General features: G+C 46.2%; 1 long non-coding RNA gene across 2 annotated transcripts in view; it reads left to right on the forward strand.

Moving 5' to 3' along the window:
- The window catches only part of LOC122547874 (uncharacterized), a 56096-nt gene extending 34968 nt beyond the window's left edge, over nt 1–21128 (forward strand). For both annotated transcript variants that reach the window (XR_015760849.1, XR_015760850.1), the window contains 4 exons: nt 2774–2880; nt 5982–6090; nt 9349–9455; nt 19669–21128. This is a non-coding gene — a long non-coding RNA (uncharacterized LOC122547874). The remainder of the gene's footprint in view (nt 1–2773; nt 2881–5981; nt 6091–9348; nt 9456–19668) is intronic.
- The last annotated feature ends 1766 nt before the right edge of the window (nt 21129–22894 follow it).

Raw genomic sequence — 22894 nt, forward strand, 5'->3', positions numbered from 1 at the left:
TGTTCAACATGAAGGAGAACTGATCCGTCAGCCAAGGGAGGAGGGGATGTGGTAATCAGCAGGAGCCATGAGATTTCCTGGTGTCCGGAGTCAATGCTGAGTATTCCAAGGGCAAATCCTCCCTGTCTGTGCCACGACCTCTGCCTGGTCTGTCTTGCTGGTGGGGCAGGACATACCCAGAGATTTCAGGAGAAAGTGAAGACTGCAGATGCTGGAGATCAGAGTCAAGATTCTGGTGCTGGAAAAGCCCAGCAGGTCAGGCTGATGAAGGGCTTAGGCTCGAAACATCGATTCTCCTTCTCCTCGGATGCTGCCTGACCTGTTGTGCTTTTCCATCACCACAATCTCAATATCTTGGGATGGTGATGGTGGTGTCGGGTCATTGTCTGTAAGGGCTGTTTCCATGAGTATGACTATGTCAGGCTGTTCCTTGATTGGTCTGTGAGACAGCTCTGCACATTTTGGTACCAAAATCCAGATGTTAGTGTGGAGGACGTTGCACCATCGAGAGGGCTGATTCTGTGGTTGTATTAAATGGTGCCTTCTTAGATGCCGAGTGGTCCATCCAGTTTCTTTCCTTTGTTGAGACTTTGCAGTGATTAATACAGTGAGTAGCTGGCTGGGCCACTAACAGGTTGGCAGGTTTTTTTTCCGCCATTGACAATGATTCCATGGAGATCAGGAGATTCCTAATTCCAGGTATTTTTTTCTTGAATTCAGATTCCACATCTGCCAAGATGGGATTCGAACCAGGACTTCAGTCGTTTGTTTTAATATTTTGGATAAAATTTAAACACATTACGTTTGTTCACTCACTTTAAATATCACTTACCCAGGTTTTGTTTCTTTGTGAAACACTTTTCACCATCCTGTCTCCTCCATCCTTCGCTCCAACAACAAGAGTTTGGAGTGCATGGAGTTTCTCTGTCACTAAGACTGAGATAATCCGATCTGCTGCTTCCCTCCCTCCTCCCTCCTCCCGCCTCCCTCCTCCCTCCTCCCTCCTCCCTCCTCCCTCCTCCCGCCTCCCGCCTCCCGCCTCCCGCCTCCCTCCTCCCTCCTCCCTCCTCCCGCCTCCCTCCTCCCTCCTCCCGCCTCCCTCCTCCCTCCTCCCTCCTCCCTCCTCCCTCCTCCCTCCTCCCTCCTCCCTCCTCCCTCCTCCCTCCTCCCTCCTCCCTCCTCCCTCCTCCCTCCCACTAGCCCACTGAGTCAAACTGCCTCACGTGGTGTTCCCGGTTTCTACGAAACCATAGACTTTACAACTCTCTTTTCTCCTCCTCCTCATCAGTCCCCCTCACCGATTCACAGACATTGTTCCTTGTTCTGTCTTTTCTGGTTATGTGTTTCTCTCCCATTCTGTGGAAAACTGACATTTGACCTCATGTTTTTGGAAAATCCTGCTCCATCTCCACTCTCCCTTTCCTTTCTGAATTCCTTGCATTTGGTGTCCCTCATGGATCTATCCTTGCTCTCTCCTGTATCTCACCTACATACTGCCAGGAGGTGACATTGTGTAAAGGCACCATGTTGGGTTTCACATGTACACTGACGATGCCCAGATCTCCCTCCCCATCATCCCCCTCCATTACTCCACTGTTACTCAGTTATCAAACTGCTTACCACGCTCCCACTACTCGATTAGGTGCAGTTTCCTCCAATGAAACATTGTAGTGGTTAAACCCGTTGCCTGACAAATTCCTTTCCCTTACTGCTGAGCCTCTCTCTCTCTCACTGGGAACTATGCAGCAGAACTACACTCTTCACAGTATTGCAGTTATATCTGACGCGAAGCTGATCTTCTGATCAGACATCTACACATCCCAAACACCAGGAATTCCAATCTCTTAAACGTTGATTGTCTCCTCCTCACCCCAGCTCCATTGCTACTGAAACCCCTTACCCGTGTCAGTGTTGCCTTAAACTTGACGAATCTGAAACAGAACCCTTGATTCTGTGACTGACTCAAAATCTGGTTTCAAACTCCCCCCTCAGTATTTACACTCAGATACATCAGTATTTATTCTGTCAAACCCCTTAAGAATCTGGTGGTCCGGTCTGATTGTAGCTGGTGGAAATGGCAGAGGATGATGTGTTGTATCTGGGTGGAAGGTAAGGACTTGGGGGGGAGGGGGGTGTTCTATCCTTGTTGCAGTTGGAGGTGTGGGTTTCAAAGGCAGAGGTGCGGGAAGTGGAGGAGATATAGTGGATGATAGCGACACATGGGAGTGGAAATTGCAGTCCTTGAAATACGGGGCCATTTTGTATGTTCTGGCCTCACTGGAACACTGCAGTAAGCATGAGACAGAGATGTTGGCCAGGGAACAGGCTTGTGTGTTAAAGTGGCAGGCAGCTGGAAGCTCGGGGTCTGTTTTTGCAGCAGAACGTAGATCATCAGTCGCCATTTCCACCACCTCCACGGAGATGCTGCCAGACACAGGTCCCCTCCATTAACAGCTATGCACCCTCCCAGCCAGATCGTAATCCACTCCTTTGTCTTTCCAAATGTTCCGATCTGTCTTTGGGTTCTGACCGTGCCGATGACTTCCTCTTTAACCCTTATCTCCTGCAGTACAAAGATCTGCAGGTTAGTTGAATTGGGGGTAAGGTCCAGTGAGGTGCATGTGCATGTCCCCTTCCGAGGATTGGGGGGTGGGGTGGCGGTGTGCGATTTGAAGAGAGGCATTTACACATCAAGCACATACCTAGAAAAAATTATGTCTTTATATTCTTCCTGTACTGACTGTGAGTTTTGTTTTGTGAATTCATTTCATAGGATATTAAATCAGAATAATAGAGGCTGGGATCTCAAAAGCAGTTTTTACAGTCAATGGAGTCATCGGGATCTGAATATCATTGGCATTTAACTGTGGAAGGAGAAAGGTTTGTCTGTTCTGTTTGTGGGAAGATATCTCCAATATTCTTGTTAAGCAGAAAGATGTACAAATTCGTGGTTAGATCACTCTTTGGGTGTGTGCTCTGTTCTGGGCCCTGCAGCTGAGGAAGGAGATATTGGCCTGCGAGGGAGCACAGATTTATCCAAATTACACCTCGTCTCTTTGTAAGTACTCTCAGATTTAGACGCAATCACCCACTTCATGATGTTAACCTGTAAACTTCAATTACCTGCAAACTTCCCATTAAAAATCCTTTTGGACTCAAATTCCAGTACCTTTTCAGGTGGAATGTTCCAGCTTCTGACAACTGTCTGTTCATCCAGAAACTGCTGAGGTCCATGTTGACTCTGGGGTTACAAAGGGCTGAATTGAAAGATGAGGTGCTGCCCCTGAGCTCCCATTGAGATGCATTCGAACAGTACAGGAGGCTGAGGGCAATGTAGGTATGAGCAGGCAATGAAAATGACAGGGCAGCACTGTGAGGGCTGCTTGGCTCAATGAGAGTGTTCTGGAGTTGGGTGGAAACAGACTGATGTGAGACGGGGAGAAGGTGAGGCTGAAACTCAGTTTTAGTTCAGGCCCTTCAGATATTCACATGGTCCCAATGTGAACAGCCAGTTTTTAAGTGATACCTGCGGATTATTTGTTAACAGTTTTTAAAGTATTTTTCCTGAGGGCAGTTGAGTTAACCACATTGCTGTGGGTCTGGAGTCACATGTTGGCCAGACCAGGTGAGGATGACCGTTTCCTTCCCTGCAGGACATTAGTGAACCAAGTGGGTTTCAATTGACAATAGTTTCATGGTCATCATTCGCCTTTTCATTCTAGGTGGTATTCAATTCCGATGCCACCATCAGCCATGTTGGGATTCTATCCCTAATCCTCGGAACACTGTACATATCACTCATCTGGCAGGAATACCATTAAGCCATTGCCTCCCTTTTTAGCAATGTTTAAAAGAAAGTTCCATCATTCTAGGTGTACAATGTGAGATAAAATACTGCAACGTCCATGTGTCAGCCTCTCCGAAAGGTCAATCAACAGAAATTTGTTTGGGGCCAAATATTTCACCTTTTTTTTGGGGGGAGGGGGTTATTAAACAAAAATGAATCCAAATAAAAATCTTATGCCACGGACATGTAATTTCTGAAGCCGGAGGGGGATTACAGAGACAGGGAGGGATGTGGGGCCAGAGGGGGATTGTTGTCCAAACATCACTGTTGTGTACATGGACTGCAGCATTTCAGGGAGGCGGTTAACCACCACTTTCTCCAAGACAAGTAAAGGTGGCCAGTAAATACTGGTCTGGGCAGCAAAGGCAATCCCCAGTGAGTAAAACCAAGCAGTGACCTCTCTGAGCTGACTTGCTGTGAAGTTAAAAACCTCTTTGGAAATGGAGTGGGCAGAGAAAAGAAACAGTGACATTTCACAGCTGCCCTCCGAGAGACCTCGCCCTTGGAAGTACTCCGAGCCGGGGATCAGCTCAGTGAGTTTCAGTCTCTTCAAATGTCAATCTTAGCCGGTTTTATTTTATTCAATCTACAGTAGTGAGTAAGGTGAGTATTTCTTTTTAATGTCTTAGGGTCTCTTGATTAAATGTTTAAGATATGAAACATAAGCATTGTTATTCTCGGGCAGTATTTTTCGAGCAGTAAGACTGTGTCTTTGTTTTGGTCTGTAGATTGTTAAGGCGGAGAGATGGCCTGTTGTAGAGTGGCGTGCTTTTCCTGTCGGATGTGGGAGATTAGGGAGAGTTTCAATGATCCTGATGATTATGTCTGTAGCAAGTGTGATTGCAAATCCTTTTGGATCGCATGGATTGGTGGAGGAGTGATTAAAGGCAGTGAGGAATTGACAGGAGCCCTGGGGTGTTATAGGTGGCAGTCTCAGGAATGCAGGATACTGCAGATACTGTCAGGTAGATGGGTTACCGCCATCTACCTGGAAAGCTAGGAGGGGTAGGTCGGTACTGCAGGAGTCTCCTGTGGCTATCCCCATCTCAGGCAAGGAAACTGTTTTGGAAAATGTAGGTGGTCAGAGACTTTCAGGGGAATGTAGCACTGACAATCAAGTTACTGGTACTGAGACTGGCTTTTAACATAATATGAGGTATACCCAGTTCCACAAGATCGATGGTGATAGGGGACTCTCTAGTCAGGGGCACAGTCTGCTGTTTCTGCAGCTGACAGTGAGACATCAGAATGGGGTGGTGCTGCCCTGGTGCCAGTGTCAAGGATGTCTCTGAGGGAGCAGAGTATTTTCAAAAGGGAAAATAACCAGTGGGAGGTCATTGTATATTGGTACCAATGGCATAGGAAGGGGAAAGCATGGGGTCCTGATGAGCAGGGAGATTTGCTAGTGCCACTCGGGAGGCATTAAACCAGTGAGGGAGTCGGGGTAATCCTAAAGAGATAGTGAGAAAAGAGGTGAGTCTGAGGCTGGTACTGTTCACCAGTCAGACTGTCAAGGTAGGCAAGAGCAAGTCACAGAATGAGGTGCGACGGACCAGTTGCACTGCATTTATTTCAGTGCAAGAGGCCTTACAGGTCAGGCAGGTGGGCTCAGGGTATGGTTTTGAACATGGCACTGGGATATTACAGCAATTACAGAGGCTTCACTCAGGGATGGATAGGACTGGCAGCTTCATGTTCCAGGGTATAGATACTATAGCAAGGATAGAAAGGGGGCAACAGAGCAGGGAGAGAGGTGTTTTTGATTAGGACAACATTATGGCTGGGCTTTGGGAGGATATTCCTGGGAGTACATCCAGGCAAGTTATTTGGTTGGTACTGAGAAATAAGAAAGGGATGACCATCTTAATGGGATTGTATTATAGACTCTCTCCCAATAGTCAGCAGGGAATTGAGACACAATTTTACCAGGAGACCTCAGTTATCTGTAAGAATATTATGGATGCAATGATGAGTGTTTTTTTTTTACCAACATAGCCTCGGAGTGCTGTAGTGTTAAGGGCTTGGATGGAAAGGTATTTGTTCAGTGTGTACGAGAACAATTCAGAATCAGTTTGTAGGATGTACCTACTAGAGAAGGAACAAAACCTGATCTGTTTTCTTTATTCATTCACAGGATAAGGCTGTCACTGGCTCGGCCAGCATTTATTGCTGCGTTTACCCAGAGGGCAGTTAAGAGTCAACCACGTTGCTATAGGTCTGGAGTCCCATGCAGACCAGACCAGGTAAGGATGGCATTTTCCTTCCCTAAAGGTCATTAGTGAACCAGATGGGTTTTCCAACAATTGACAGTGGAATCCTTGTCGTCGCTAGATTATTTTTTCCAGATATTTATTGAATTCACGTTCCAAAATCTGCCGTGATGGGATTCAAACCCGGGTCCCCTGAACCTTATTTGGGTCTCTGGATTAACTGTCTAGCGATAATTTCACTCCGTCATCACTGCCTCTTAGGAAATGAGGCAGGGTGGGTGACTGAGGTATCAGCGGGGCAGCGCATCAGCACCAAAGATCCCAGAGTATTGTGGCTCAGAGGTTAGTACTGCTTCCTCAGCACCAGGGACCTGGGTTTGATTCTAGCCTCGGGCACCTGTCTTTGTTGGAGTTGGCACATTCTCCCCAGAGCTGAAAATGTGTTGCTGGAAAAGCGCAGCAAGTCAGGCAGCATCCAAGGAACAGGAGAATCAACGTTTCGGGCATAAGCCCTTCTTCCCATCGTGTCTAGATGCAGTATATGAGGTTTTGGGATGTGCAGGCAAATCTCTGCCTGATGTGAAAAGATCCTTTTGGGAACTTGGACAGATGTCAGAGGGAGGTGTGGCCGCACGTTTTACATCTCCCGTGGCGGCAAGGGAGGGTCAAGGGTGTGGAGCGTGGGTTGGTGGGAGGGTGTGGACCGAACAAGGAAGGCACAGTGGGAATGGTCTCTGTGGAACGCAGATAGAGGTGGGGAGGGAAATATGTCTCTGGTGGTGGGGTCTGATTTTAGGTAGCAGAAATAACAGAGGTTAATGTGCTGTATCTGGAGATTAGTGGGTGGAAGGTGAAGACCGCAGGGTTATATTCTTTATTGTGGCTGGAGGGGTGGGGTAAAGGCGGAGGTGCGGGAAGTGGAGGGTATGTGTTGGAGGGCGTTGTTGATCCAGTCAGAGGAAAATTACGGTCCGTGAAGTAGGTCTTTCTCAGATGTCCTGGAATAGAATCCAAAGAGATTAAACAAATATCACAGACAAAAGATTAACTGGCCCAGAGAATAGGACCCCTTAAAGGTCAACAAGGCTGTCAATGGAACCACAGGGAGTGCAAAAGATATGCAAATATTTCACGTTATTTTTACTGGAGAAGTATATGGAAGCTCGAGAGTTTGGAGAAATAAACAGTGATAACTTGAAAAGTATCCATGTTACAGAGGAGGTGGTACTAAATGTCTTAAATCGCATCTAGGTGGATAAAGCCCTGGAATATGATCAGGTGTATTCTGGAACTTTCTGGAAATCTAGTGAAGTGATTGTTGGGCCTCTCCTGAGGTATTTGTATCGTTGATAGCGACAGGTGAGGTGCCATTATTTTAAAACACTGGTAAGGAGAGGCCATGGAACAAGAAAACAGTGAGCCTGAAGTCAGTGGCAGGCAAGTTGTTGGAAGGGATTCTGAGGGACAGGATATCCATCTATTTTGGAAAAGTAAGGAATGACAGGGAGAGTCAATGTGGCTTTGTACGTGCTCAATTGTGTCTCACTAACGTGACTGAATGTTTTGAAGTGACAAAGAAAATTGATTAATCCAGGCTGTGAATGTTGTTTATATGGACATTCAACAAGGTTCCACAAAGCAGACTGGTTAGCAGGGTTAGATAACATGGAATGCAGGGAGAGCAAGCCATTACAAAACTGCCTTGAAGGTAGGAGACAGAGGATGATGATGGAGGGTTGTTTTGCGGACTGGAGGCCTGTGAGGAGCAATGTGCTGCAAGGATGGATATTGAGCCCTTAAATAAATAACTTGGATGTGACTATATGAGGTATGGTCAGTAGGTTTACAGAAGACACCAAAATTGGAGGTGTTGTGGACAGTGAAGAAGGTTAGTTCAGAATACAACAGGATCTTGATCAGATAGGCCAATGGGGCGAGGAATGGCAGACGGAGTTCAATTTAGATAAATGTGAGCTGTTGTATTTTGGAAAGGCAAATCAGGGCAGGACTTATACACTTAATGGTAAAGTCCTGGGGAACATTGCTGAACAAAGAGACCTTGGAGTGCAGGTTTATAGTTCCTTGAAAGTAGAGTCACAGGTAGGCGGGGTAGTGAATGCAGCATTTGGTGCCCTCCCTCCCCCCCCCCCCCCCACTGTTATTGGTCAATGCATTGAATGCAGCTGTTGTGACGTCATATTGTGGCAAGACAGAGCACTGATTAAAGCCCGTCTGGAATTCTGTTTTCAGTTCCAATCTCCCCGTTCTTGAAATAATGTTTAGAAACTTGAAAGGGTTCAGAAAATATTTGCAAGGATTTTGCCAGGGTTGGACGGTTTGAGCTATTGGAAAAGGCTGAATAGACTGGGACTATTTTCCCTGGAGAGTTGGAGGCTGAGAGGTGATCTTATAAAATCATGAAGGGCATGGATAAGGTGAGCAGTCAGGGACTTTTTCCCAAGTTCGGTGGGTCCAGAACTAGAGGGTACAGGCTTAAGGTGAGAGGGAAAAGATTTAAAAGGGATCTAAGGGGCATCTTATTCATGTTGAGGGCATTGCAAGTAGGGAATGAGCTGCCAGAGGAAGGGGTGGAGGCTAGTACAATTGCAGCATTTAAAAGGCATCTGATTGGGTACATGAAGAGGAAGGTTTTAGATGAATAAGGGTGAACCGCTGGCAAATGGGACTCCATTAACACACTCCGTTATTGGTCAATGCATTGAATGCAGAAGCTGGGACGTCATACTGTGGCTGGACAGGACGTTGATTAAGCCACATCTGGAATTCTGTTTTCAGTTTGAATTTCCCTGTTCTGGGAAGGATGTTGTGAAACCTGAAAAGGTTTGGACGAGATTTACAAAAATGTTGCCAGGATTGGAGGATTTGGGCTACAGGGAGAGGCTGAATAGGCTGGGGCTATTTTCTCTGTATGGGAGGGGCTACCAGATGAAGTAGTGGAGGCTGATAAAATCACAACATTTAAAAGGCTTCCAATTGGGTACATGAATAGGAAGGGTTTTGATGGATGCAGGCCAATAGATGGTAAATGGGAATCCATTAGTTTAGGATTCCTTGTTGGCACGGACGAATTGGACCGAAGGTCTGTTTCTTTGATTTTAATAAATTAAGATGTATTCCTCTATTGTGTGGAGAGCTAGCTGAAGCACAGATAATTATCCTTGGAGCTGAGAAGGTGAAGCAGTGATTTCGATCGGTGCAGATTTGGTTCCAAGGTCTTGAATAATGCATTTTGCACTCCCTGAAATATCAACTGTGTTTCTCCCTCCACAGATACCATTGATCAGTGCCAAAGCCCCATTGCCTGTGGAGAAGGTGATGTTTGACTTCGTTGTACAGCTGCAATTCGTGTGGTGAAGGTGCTCCCACAATGTGGTTGGGTAAGAGCTGTTATAGATTATTCACTCAGTAACATTGAAGAGTTGACTATGTGCAAATCAACAACAGTTTTTTTTATCATGTTTATAATTCCACAGAAATACTATTGAGAACTTCTAACATAAGGCCACAGATGGGGATATTAGGTCAGATGATCAAAAGAGTTGCCAAATAAGCAGGTTTTCAGGAATACCTTAAAGGAGGAAAGCAGGTCTGAGGGCGTTCGGGTGGGAATTCCTGACCGTGTTGCCTTGGCAACAGTAGAAACAGCCAGACAGGTGAAGCAATGAATAAAATCATCGTTGGGGGTCTGAAAGAAAATAAGTTGTCGGGGTCTCACAGGTTGTGTGGTGCAGGGAGACAGGGATGTTCACAGCCAGGAATTACATCAAGGGTGAGAATTTTAAATTGTTGCTTGTTAATAGGAGCCTTTTGATGGATCAACAAGTTTTGGTACAAGTGAGCACTTGGGCAGGAGGGCTTTAGATACTCTTGAGATTACATGTAGGTTGAATATGGGAGGCTGGCCAGGAGTGTTTGGATAATGAAGTCTGGAGATAACACAGGGATGGACGAGTATTTCGGTCAATGAGCTGAGACGAGGGTGGAGTTGGGTGATGTCACTAATGTAGAAATAGTGCTTTTGGAGTTGGGCTGCTCCTCCTCCTCATCACTCCCCCTCACCAAATCACATATTGTTCCTTGTTCTACCTGTCTGTCTTTTCTGGTTATGTCCTTCTCTCCCATTCTGCTACAAACTAATATTTGACCCCACTGTTGTTGGAAAACCTGCTCCATCCCGACTCTCCCTTTCCTTTCTGAATTCCTTACATTTGGTGTCCCTCAAGGATCTCTCCTCGGTCCCTCCTGTTTCTCACCTACACACTGCCAGGAGGTGACATCGTCCAAAAGCACCGTGTTAGGTTTCACATGTACACTGACAATGCCCAGCTCTCCCTCCCCATCATCCCTCTCCATTACTCAGTTATCAAACTGCTCATCACACTCCCACTACGCGATTGGCTGCAATTTCCTACAACGGACCGTTGCAATGATTAAACCCATTGCCTTCAGTTGCTATTACAAATTACTTTCCCTTACTGCTGAGCCCCTCCCTCTCCCTGGGAACTGTCTGAGGCAGAACCGCACTCGTCACAATGTTGCTGTCATATCTGACCCCAAGGTGACCTTCTGATCAGACATCTACACAATTACAAACACCAGGAATTCCAATCTCTTAAAATGTTGCTGATCTCCACCTCATTCCAGCTCCATTGCTAATGAAACCCCTGATTCGTGTTGGTGTTGCCTTAAACTTGACGAATCCAAAACAGAACCCATGATTCCGTGACTGACTCAGAATCTGGTTCCAGACTCCCTCATGATGGGAAACATCACACGGTGGCACAGTGGTTAGCACTGCTGCCTGACAGCGCCAGAGACCCGGGTTCAATTTCCGCCTCAGGCGACTGACTGTGTGGAGTTTGCACGTTCTCCCCGTGTCTGCGTGGGTTTCCACCGGGTGCTCCGGTTTCCTCCCACAGTCACAAAGATGTGCAGGTCAGGTGAATTGGCCATGCTAAATTGCCCGTAGTGTTAGGTAAGGGGTCAATGTAGGAATATGGGTGGGTTGCGCTTCGGCGGGGCAGTGTGGACTTGTTGGGCCGAAGGGCCTGTTTCCACACTGTAAGTAATCTAATCTAATCCACTCAGTATTTACCCTGTCAAACTCCTTAATTATCCTGCATGTTACAATGAGATCCCCTCTCATTCTTCCCAAATCCAGTGAGTAGAGTCCCACCTTCTTCAGTCTTTTCTTAAAAAATAATCCCTGCAAACCAGGGATCATCCCAGTCAATTTTCTGTGAAATGCCTCTGATGAAATGACGTATTTCCTTAAATAAAGGGACCAAAACTTCTGTCATTACTCCAGATGTGGTCTGACTTGCACTTTATAACGTTACTCTCAGGTATATACTCCAAACAACTCCCTTTAAACTTGCACAGATGTTGTTGGAAATGCTCAGCAGGTCATGTAGCATCTGTGAAGAAAAATCAGTTAAAGTTTCTGGTCTAGTCACCCTTCCTCAGATACGTTAACTCTGATTTATTTTCGCACCTGCTGAGCTTTTCCAGAAACTTCTGTTTCTCTTCCTGGTTTCCAGCATCTTCAGTTGTTTCGGTTTTCACATCCTTTAAAATTGCCATCTCTCCTCTAGAATTTGTCATTTCCACATTGGAAAAAAGATTCACATTTGCTTGGTCTCCCCTACCCTGGGAACAAAGAAACCATGACTAGTCACCCTATCATTGCTCCTCATAATTTTATAAAGTTCGATAAAGCCACCTAAAGTGTCCAGTGCTGCAGGGAAATAGCCTCAGCCTATTCAGCCTCTTCCTATGGTTCAAATGTTCCAATACTGGCAACACCCTGGAAAAACTTTTCTGAATTCTTGCAAGTTTCCCAACATTTTTCCTGTAACAGGGAGACTGGAATTGGAAGCAGTCTGAGGACTCAAAAAGTGGCCGAGCCAATAAACTGTACAACCGAAACATGATCTCCCAACTCCGATCCTCAATGCACTGCCCAATAACAGCTAGCATACAGCACACCACCTACACCGACCTGTCTACCTTCAACCACACTTTCAAGGAACAATCAACCTACACTGCATAGTCTGTTTGTCTGTCAACACTTCCCAGGAACTTGTCATTAAGAGGTTGAGTCCTATTCTGATAACATCTTTCTGAAATCAGGGAGACCACAATTGAATGCAGTATTCTAAAACTGGCCTCACCAATGCCCTACTCAGCCACAACGTGACCTCCTAACCCCAATACTCAGTGACAGAATCCCCACAGTGTGGAAGCAGGCCTTTCGGCCCATGAGACCATACCAACCATCGGAACAGTATTCCACCCTAACTCTGTAACCTATAATTACACAAAGCTAATCCATCTAAACTGCATGTCTTTGGAATTGTGGGAGGAAATTAAGACCACCCAGGGGAAGCCCACGCAGACACAAGGGGAGAATGTGCAAATACCACACAGGCAGTGGAATCAAACCAGAATCCATTTATTGACCAGCACATTCCATGAAAGGTCAGTGTCCCAAATGCCACATTCAGCACCTGATCTCCCTGAAACTCCACTTTCCAGGAACTATGCAGTTGTTCTGAGCCCTTCAGAGGAAATTAAGGTGAGGAGGAGAAAACACGAACAGGGTTGCGTTGTAGATCTATAAAATAACTCTCCATCTTCCCCCTCTCTGTTCCCCCCGTCTCCCCCCACTTTGTATGGTTCCCCCCCTCTGTCGGTCAGTCCTTTGTCGCCCCCCCCACCTCGTCGGTCGCCCCTCCCCCGTTGGCCTGTCCCACAATCTGTCGGTCTGTCCCCCCATCTTTTGCCCCCTCGGTCTGTCCCACCTCTGTCAGTCGCCCCCCTGTCGGTCGCACACCCGTCTTCTTCCCACCTCCATCGGTTGCCCCCCCCTCAGTCTGTTCCCCCTCTTTGTCGGTCGCCCCCCCCCAACCGTCGGTCGCCCCCTCTGATCGTCCTGTCTGTTCCCCTCCTCTCTAATCCCGCTTTCTGTCCTCATCCATTTCTGTGCCTCCCCTCTCTATCCCCCCTCTGTCCCCACCCATTTCTGTCCCAACCCTCTCGATCCATTCACCCTCTCTGACCCTCCGCCCACCCCCTCTCTGCCTACCCTCCTTTCCCAGTCCCCTAGTTCTGTACTCCCCCCTCCGCAGGGAAAATATCTTGTCTATTTACCCTATCCATGCCTGGCCTGATTTTAAAAATCTCTTTCAGGTCACCGTTCAGCCTCTGACGCTCCAGGGCAAACAGCCTATCCAACCCTGGCAACATCCTCTACTTCTTTTCTGACCCCTTTCAAGTTTGAGAACATCCATCTGATAGTAAGGAGACCAGAATTGCATGGAATATTACAAAAGTTGCCAAATCAATGTCCTGTACAGCCGCAATATGACCTCCCAACCGCTACACTCAATGCTCTGACCAAAAAAGGCAAGCAGACCAACTGCCGCCTTCACTATCCTATCTACTTGCTACTCTACTGTCAAGGAACTATGAACCTGCACTCCAAGGACTCTTTGTTTAGCAGCACTCCCCTGGAACTTACTATAAACTGTATAAGTCCTGCTAAAGTTTGCTTTTCCAAAATGCAGCAGCTTGCATTTTTCTGAACTGAACTCCTCAGCCCATTCACCCAACTGATCCAGATCCCCTTGTACTCTGAGGTAATCTTTTTCCCTCTCTGCTACACCTCCCATTTTGGTGTCATCTGCAAACTTACTAACAATACCTCTTATGTTCACATCCAAATCATGGATATAAATGATGAAAAGTAGTGGATCCAGCACCGATCCTTGTGACACTCCATTGGTCACAGGCCTTCAGCCTGAAAAGCCCCCTCTGCCTTCTACCTTCGGGCCAGTTCTGTACTCCATGCGATCTAACCTTGCTGACCAGTCTCCCATGAGGAACATTGTCAAACACGTTACTGAAGTCTATGTAGATCATGTCCATGCTCTGATCTCAGCAATCCTCTTTGTTACTTCTTCAAAAAAACTGAGTCAAATTCATGAGATATGATTTCCCATGCACAAAGCTGTTATTAGTATCCAGGATTTAACTCTGTACATTGGGGTCTGCGTTGCCCAGTTATAGGTGTTAATATTCTGGATGAAGTTCAAGTACACCAGCATTTTGTCAGTGAGTCTGTATTGAGTCTTGTTAATGTCACCAACACAGGTGAGTTCCTTTTGAAAGGCAGTCCCCGTATCCCTTGCCCACCAGGAAATAGTGGCAGTGTCCTTACCTCTGGACTAGGAGGATCAGACTCGGAGATGAGGAACAGCATCTTTGAAGAGGCTAATTAGTAAACCTGCCCAAGCCACCAGGCCATGCTGTATCCCAGCTGTCCCTGCCTGAGCCTCCAAACAGAACCTTCCTGTAGTTTCTCTCCTGTCAGACTCTCCCATTGCTCAGTTTGTCCAGGATTCCCTCTTGCTGCTGCACTGATCCTGTTGCTCACTGACCTTTCCATTCCCCAGTGTCCTCCACCTTCATTCATTGTTTACAATCTCATTACCCCAGTTATCCAGCCCCGCCCCTTCCCGTCTATAGAGACTGCTCAGTGGTTAACACTGCTGCCTCACAGCACTAGGTACCCGTTTTCGATTCCAGCCAAACCCAGAGTTTGTGCATTCTCCTCGTGTCTGAGTGGGTTTTCTCCGGGTGCTCCGGTTTCCTCCCCCAACCAAAGATGGGCAGGACAGGTGAATTGGCCATTCTAAATTGCCCATAGTATTAGTTACATTAGTCAGGAGTAAATATAGGGTCGGGGAATGGGTCTGTGTAAGTTACTGTTTGGAGGGTCATTACGGACTTGTTTGGCTGAAGGGCCAGTTTCCAGACTGGAGGGAGTTTGATATATTGGGCAGCAGCTGTCAATCACCCAGGCTCCTGTTTGATCGGGAGCACGTGCTGTAGGAGAGGAGACCAGTGTATGGGCACAGTGCTAGCCAATTGTGGGAGTATGCACTGTGCCTGGAAAGGAGGCTGTGGTTGTGAGGGATTAATCTGTCATGGGCATCTTCCTCCCTCTGGGAGCAGGACCCAGGGGAATGGCCGGTTTCCTGGCCCCCTGACATGTGATCAGAGTATCAGTGGTGCAGCATTTTGCAGAAAGTTATCAGAACTCTTTTGTGAAGATTCAGGGTTTTTATGGAAAGCGACAAGGATGGGCCTGCAATTAGAATTCTAATTTGGTTCATTTTAGTAAGACGGGTTTTGGCCAGAGTGTGCAGGAAGCAGTGTATGCAGGATGGTTGTCATCAGAGGATTCACCAACAACTCCCCCCCACCCCCACCCCCATCCTGGTGGACTCAGAGTCAGACTCATTGATTTGATTCTTAGTCCGCAGACAAGAGCTAGGAAACTGAATTAAAAGAGAGGAGAGAGTGTGAGAACTGGGTGTGGAGGAAAGGAGTGAGGAGATTGGTTTGGATTTCAGTTCACAGAAGAAAGAAATTGTTTGACTGAGAGTTAAAACTTTGGGGAACAAGAAACTACAATTTAATACTATAATTGTCTTATAAAGATCCATCCTGTATTAACATGGTGAGTTGTTTTCTCAGTTGTAGGGTACTGAAAGGGTGGATTTGCAGATGAGAAATTCAAGTTGAACTTCATGTTCAGATCTGATAGTTACTTGATCCATGCCGATCTGAATATCATTGGCTTTTTCATGTGGAAGGAAAGGTGTGTATTCTGTCCGTGGGCGAATATTTCAAATGTCAGTGTGACTGGAAACATTACTGAGGTACAGCCAAGTCCATATTAGTGTGGAGAAAGAGCTCATTTGTTTTTGAAAGTCTGAAAAATCATGGCACGTTTCCCAGGAACAATTAAGCCACAACTTTGCTCTGTAGAAGGACAAGTTTTAATTTACCATGCAACCAGAAAGAAACAAGGATACCTGCACCATGGGTAACACTATGAAAACCGGATTGTTATAAAGGAGTTCATTCTCGATCATGGATTGTAATCCATTAGCGTTGTCACGTCGGTTCCAGCACCGTGGGGAAATACTGGAAATATGAAGAATGCAGTGTAGGTTTCAGTTATTAAACTGTAAAAAGTGCAGAACAATTTACAAGGATGTTGCCAGGGCTCAGGGGTCTGAGTTATAGGGAGAGGTTGGACAAGCGAGGATTTTTTTGTTTAGAGCAGAGGAAACTGAGGGAGTACTTTTCTAGAAGTGTATAAGAGCATGAGGGGCATGGATAAGGTGAATGCACTCAGTCTTTTTCCCAGGGAATCAAGGACTGGACGGCATCAGTTGAAGGTTAGAGGGGAACGAATAAAAGGGAAGCTGAGGGGCAACTGTTTTACACAGAGGGTGGTATGTATATGGAATGAGCTGCCAGTGGAAGTGGTTGAGGTGGGTACACTCACAACAGGTAAAAGACATTTGGACAAATACATGGATAGGAAAGGGTCAGAAGCAAATGGGCCAAGTGCAGGGAAATGGGGTTATTGTGGATGGACATTCTGGTCAGCATGGGCCAGTTTGGGCCAAAGGGCCTCTCTCTGCTGTCGGATTCTATAACTCTAAGTGCATCTGCTATTTCTCCCACTAACTCTGTTGGTATCCTGGAATGTGTTCCATCAGGACAATGAGACTTGTCTACCTTTAGCTCCATTAGCTTGCCCAGCTCTAACTCTTTCACGATAATGGTTATTTCTAGGTCCTCACCTTCCTCAGTCTCCTTATCAATTCCTAGCATGGTCTTCGTATCCTCCACTGTGAAGACTGACTGCTGTGTCCTCATATTCCTGAACCCTGCTGGATAGGAATAACTAGGCACAGAACTCTGAGAGGTCTTCTTTGAGTCTTTATTGATGAGACATGGCAGTTACCTGCATCCCATTCAGACCCACCCTATCCCTGTAACCCTGCATTTCCTATGGCTAATGGCCTAACCGGCACATACATGGACACTGTGGTAAATTTAGCATAGGCAATCCACCTAACCTACACATGCAGAACACCTCCAGGCAGCATCAGGTTACTCCCCGCCTGTCCGATGTGCCGCTCCCATTCTTATAACTTTGGGGTTTGTGGTTTTGAACAGAGGCTGTCTCTCAGTATTATCTCCATGGCAACGGCAGTTAGAAAGTCTAGTTCAATTTAGCACTTTTTGGTTAAAACACACACCCCTCCCCCAGACCCCTGTGGCTTCCTCAAGTATCTGATAGACGCTTCAGTTTCAGTGGGGCTGTCTATCAGGATTCTGATGTGGAGGAGCCAGTGTTGGGGTGCGGTGAACAAACTTATAAATTACACACACCAGGTTATAGTCCAACAGGTTTATTTGGAAGTACAAGCTTTTGGGGTGTGCTGTGATTTGTAACTTGATCAGGATTATCTCTATGGTAACAGTTAAGTGCTTCAACAATTACAGAGGCCATATGTTCCCCACACAATAGGTTCCCCTCTAGCAGTGTAAACTGCTATTCTGGCCTGGGATAGCTACTCATCGCTTTTCTCCCCCAATCCCATCTAGCTTTCTGTTGATCTTTAAAGATTTTCTATTCTCCTAGTTTCTCCTTGGGCTTTGCCAATTTGTATGCCTTCTATTTCAATTTGATAGACTCCCTTATTTCCTTAGTCACCCATGGCAGATTACTCCTTTTGCTACAGTCCTTCCTTTTCACTGATATATACTTTTGCTGAGCACTTCGAAAAATTGCTTTGGTATTCCCCCACTGTCCGTCAACTTTCCCAAGGTAAAGTCTTTGCTTCCAGTCTACATTAGCCAACTCCTGCCTCATCCTATTGTAGTCTCCTTTGTTTAAGCACAGGATCTTGGGATTGGATCTAGTCTTCCAGCTTTCCAGCTGTGTTCTAAGTTCAACCAGATTTATCAGAAGTCTTTTTATCAGATTACGAGGTGAGGCGATGTTTCTTGGGCGTTTTGTGTTTCATTGTCAGTGACCTTGGCTTTGTAGTAAAGTATAGGATAGATATTCACAACAGAGTACTCTGGACGGTGTGAATGTACTGCACAGTCGAAAACCATAAATCACTGTCTTCCCTCAGTTTAAAATTGCAAAATCATTATCTCCTATATGCTTCCTCACAACATAAGTTTGGAACGCTAATCCACCTGACTATCCTGAATTTTTCAAAATCTCCTTTGGTGAAGGTGGTGAGTTTAGGATTCAGCTTTCCAGTTATTACCATAAGAAGATAAGCACTGAGCACAAGAGAAGCAATGCAGCCCTTCGGACCAGCTCCACCATTTAATACCGTGATGATTGAGCTCACCTCGCTCTCAACTGGATTTTCCCACCTGTTCTCTCTCACCCTTCATCTCATTGCAAATTCAACATTTGCATCTCTTCATTAAATCTGCTCATTGTCCTGGCAACCACCGCATTTTGAATAGGGAATTCCACAGATTCACAACACATTGAGACAAGTTCATTCTTCTTCATGAGAATATAATAGAGTCCCTATAGTGCAGAAACAGGGTATTCATCCAACGAGTCCACACCAACCTATGATGAGCATCCCATTCAGACCCACCCTATCCCTGTAACCCTGCATTTCCCATGGCTAATGGCCTAACCGGCACATACATGGACACTGTGGGCAATTTAGCATAGGCAATCCACCTAACCTACACATCTTTGGACTGTGGGAGGAAGCTCGAGCATCCTAGGAAACCCACGCAGACATGCTGAAAACGTGTAAACTCCACACAGTCGCCTCTGGCTGAATTAAAACCTGAGTCCCTGATGCTGTGAGGCAGCAGTGCTAGCCACTGAGCTACATCTGCTTAAAGTCTGCTACCCCTTATTAACCTCCCAACCCCGCAATTGGCTGAATCTATGTTCCTTACGTCAGAAATCAGGTTGTGGAAGCCGATGTCTCAGTAAAATCCAGTAACAGCCCGTGTCTGAATGGGGATCCTTTGCACAACACCCTCCAGCCTTCACTTTTCATTCACTATCCAAAAACATGATTCCAGTGGCTTCATGGGGGCTACAACTCCCACAATCCCTGAGGCAGGGACCACGCATGTGCGGGGAAGCCCAGCACTGCACATGTACATAATATGGGCGGATTTTGGAGCATGTGCTTTGGGGTAATTAGCGGAAAGCATTTGACATTGTGATTGGCTAGAGGAGGAACGTATCAGCTTGTAGTATTGACGGGTTGGGGGGGTCAAAGTGCCACCACACCCACATGGGCCCAAGTTCCATCCCCAATGTGTCATAATGGTGGGAATCGACCAATGGGAAACAAGGAAGGATCTCACTCATTCTCCCAGACTGAAGGTTCCTCTTCTGTCCAGGATCTGCCACCTCCCTTTCTGTTTCCTTTTGTTTCATTCTCCTGTAACATTATTGACTTGCAGCAACTGAAGGGAAAGGAAGTGAACCCAGAAAGGGTGCAGAGTCTAACCAGGACAGGAAGGGGTGGCATGGATCTCTTTACCAGTAACTCCGTGAGAATGGGGGCGGGTACATTAGGGACAGCAGAGGAAGAGTGGTGGGAGAGAGTAAGTGGGCTGGAGCGTTACAGCTTTGGCATAAGAAAGGGAAAAAGATATTCCAGAGAAGCTAGAATTGTCTGCTCTGAATTTCTAATCTGTACATATTCGTTTATACAGGCTGCTAGATGGTGAAGATTTGCAGACTGAAATGTCAAACTCGTGCACATCGTGATTAAGTTAACCAGCATTTGAAGAACCGAAGATGGAGAATAACTTGGCCAAAATCCTGGAACACTCTCCCTCACAGTATTGTCGGTCTATCTGCGCCAAATGGACTGTGAATGGTTCAAGACAGCAGCTCACTACCACCTTCTCAAGGGTAACTAGAGATGGGGAATAAATGCTGGCTGAGCCAGTGATGCCCATATCCTGGAAACGGTTTCTATCTTTAGTTGCTGAAACCCCGTTGATGTTACTGCAGGATGATGAGGGACGCTGAGTGCGTCCTCCAGGAGGCAGAACCATCACATTACCCCTGCCTACACCTACACAGTAACACAACAACACCACTGGAACAAAAGGCAGTGAAGCCAAAGGAGGACTTAGATATAGTTCTTCGAGATAAAGTCATAAAAAGGGTTTGGAACACAGCAGGAACTGGAGACTGAGCTGGATGGTCAGCTGTTTCCCATTGAATGGTGGAGCAGGATTGAAAGGCTGAATGGCCTCCTGCTGCTATCTCCCAGGTATGTATATAGCCATGGAGCCCGGGTAGGAAGGAGTAGGCAGAGACTGTCCAGGAGATTGCACCTCCACGTCAGTTTTCAGTGAGAGATGGTTTGATGGATTTTATTTAACATTTGTCTTTAACACATGGTTTGTGAATTTAGTTTTAAATTATTGTAGCTATTTATTCCACAATAAATAAAACTAAAAGAAAAGAAATGAAACTATCTGAATATAACAGTTTTTAAAATTTTAAACGCCCTGTAAAACAAATCCTGTCTACTCCCGGACACCATCACTTTCCAGTTACTCAAGCTCCAGGGACATATTCCCTCCCTGTCTGAACCTTTGGTTTGATTTCACTGCTTTTCAGTTCTCATTCTGTGAGCTGTGAAGAGTTCTTTATTCCCCATTTCTCCTACCCAGAAATGTTATCACACACAGCTGAGCAACCTTCCCACCATCAAATTCATCATTACACCATTTTGGTTCACATATAGTCACCAGCAGTAAACCACTCATGTAACCAATTGAATATTTATAAACAACGCCCCTTACAGGTAAAACAAACCATTACAAATGACAAATTGGGAAGGGACTAAATCAAATTGGAGTTGTGCGGTGGGGCCAGCGGTGGAGATAAAGCACTATATCCCCTACGATGCCCACCTCTATCTTAAGGCATCGGGAGAATTGATACACACCACATGCTCCTTCTCCAAGGACACACTGTTGTGTCGCCTTTATCCTCAATCATAGAATAGAATCCCGACCGTGTGGAAGGAGAGCATTGGCCCATCAAACCCCACCAACTATCCAAAGAGCATACCATCTGGAGCACTCCACCCCTGTAACACTGCATTCCCCATGGCTGATCCACCGAGTCTGCACAATCCTGGACACTGTGGACAATTTCGCATGACTGATCCACCTAACCCACAAATCTTTGGACTGTGGGAGGAAACCAGAGCACCTGGAGTGGACCCACACTATCCTGGGGAGAATGTGCAAACTCCACACAGGCTGTTGACCAAGGCTGGACTCCAACCTTGTACCTGGTGCTGTGAAGCAGCAGTGCTATAGAACAATTTAAATCAAAACAGATGACCCCTGCTCATTGCTGTTTGTGGAGATTTACTGCCCAGAGAGACATCCTGAGATTCAGAAAGAGACAATATAAATTCAGTCAACTCCAGCCGAGTTAATGTGATTAACAACAACATCAATACTCCAACAGTGCCATCAGACCTCGTACCTACTCTATCATTTACGATTTTTAACCCATGGGAAGTTTGTTATCAGCTTCGATGACGGCCATAATGCTCTGACCACTTTGACGGAGCCAGTGCTAGTCAGTTCTAATAGTTATCAATAGATTGTATCTAAACAGGATGCCCAGAACAGGAAGTGTTATGACACTCAATGCCTGTAAGTCAAGGTTTTTTTCCTAAAACCAATCACGTCTGCCAATACCATTGAAGATATTTTATACAGGAACCTTTCAGTCTCAATTGCCAGTTCCAGCCCGTGAAGCAGCCAGTAACATGCACCAGTGAATTGAATTCTAACAGCAGCATTGCCCTGGCAGGAGAGATTGAGGAGCTTGAAGCTGTATTCTCTGGAGGATCTAAACATGAAACACTTCAAATGAACAAAAATCTTCTTCAAGAGCTCGATAGGATAGGTACAGGAAGGATGTGCTCCGAGGCTGGTGGGCCTGGAATAAAATCAGCACTAACTCGATGTTGCGCCAACCTGTGGAATCCACCTGAAGCCCATCTAACCCACACAACTCCATTACCATCCATATGTCGATCCAATGACTATGTAAATGCCTTTAAAGTTGGCGAGTCTACAAATGTTGCAGGTAGTGCGTTCCACGCCCATACTACTGTGCCAGCGTGGTTAGCACTGCTGCCTCACAGCGGCAGAGACCAGGGTTCAATTCCCGCCTCGGGCAACTGTCTCTGAGTTTGCACATTCTCCCCGTTCTGCGTGGGTTTCCTCCGGGTGCTCCGGTTTCCTCCCACAGTCCAAAGATGTGCAGGTTAGATGAACTAGCCATGCTAATTGCCCGTAGTGTTAGGTGAAAGGGTAAATGTAGGGGAATGGGCCTGGGTGGGTTGCTCTTTGGAGGGTTGGTGTGGACTTGTTGGGCCGAAGGGCCTGTTTCCACACTGTAAGTAATCTAGTCTAATCTAACTACGGTATCTTTACCCAGCATTCCCTTTAGCTTCATAAATGTTTAAGATTTATTTGCTGCTCTAATTCCACTCTCTTGATCACTCCCATTTTTAACTGCTGTAATGTTGATGACTGTTCAAAAGTATAAAATTTAATTTAATCCATCCCAAAGCCTCTCTGTACCTGTGTCTCACTTGTGTTCACCGAGACACTCATTCAATCTGACCTCTTTACAAACCCTGCTCTGATATTTCCTTAGATGGCTTAGAATGAAATATTCACAGAATTGTTACTGCGCAAAAGGAGGCTGATTGTCTGATCAGCTCTCCAAAGGATCACCTCACCGAATGCCATTCTTCTGCCTTTACCCCATAAACCTTCCCATTCGTCCCCTTCCAATAACACCGGCAAGTTCACAACTAACCACAGTGATTGGATTTGTTTGTGTATGGGATCACGGCATCACTTGCCGGGGCAGCATTTGTCATCCATT

The sequence above is a fragment of the Chiloscyllium plagiosum genome, unplaced genomic scaffold (genome assembly GCF_037043375.1).
Source record: "Chiloscyllium plagiosum isolate Xiang-an unplaced genomic scaffold, Cpla_swu_hap1 HiC_scaffold_21, whole genome shotgun sequence".
NCBI lineage: Eukaryota > Metazoa > Chordata > Chondrichthyes > Orectolobiformes > Hemiscylliidae > Chiloscyllium > Chiloscyllium plagiosum.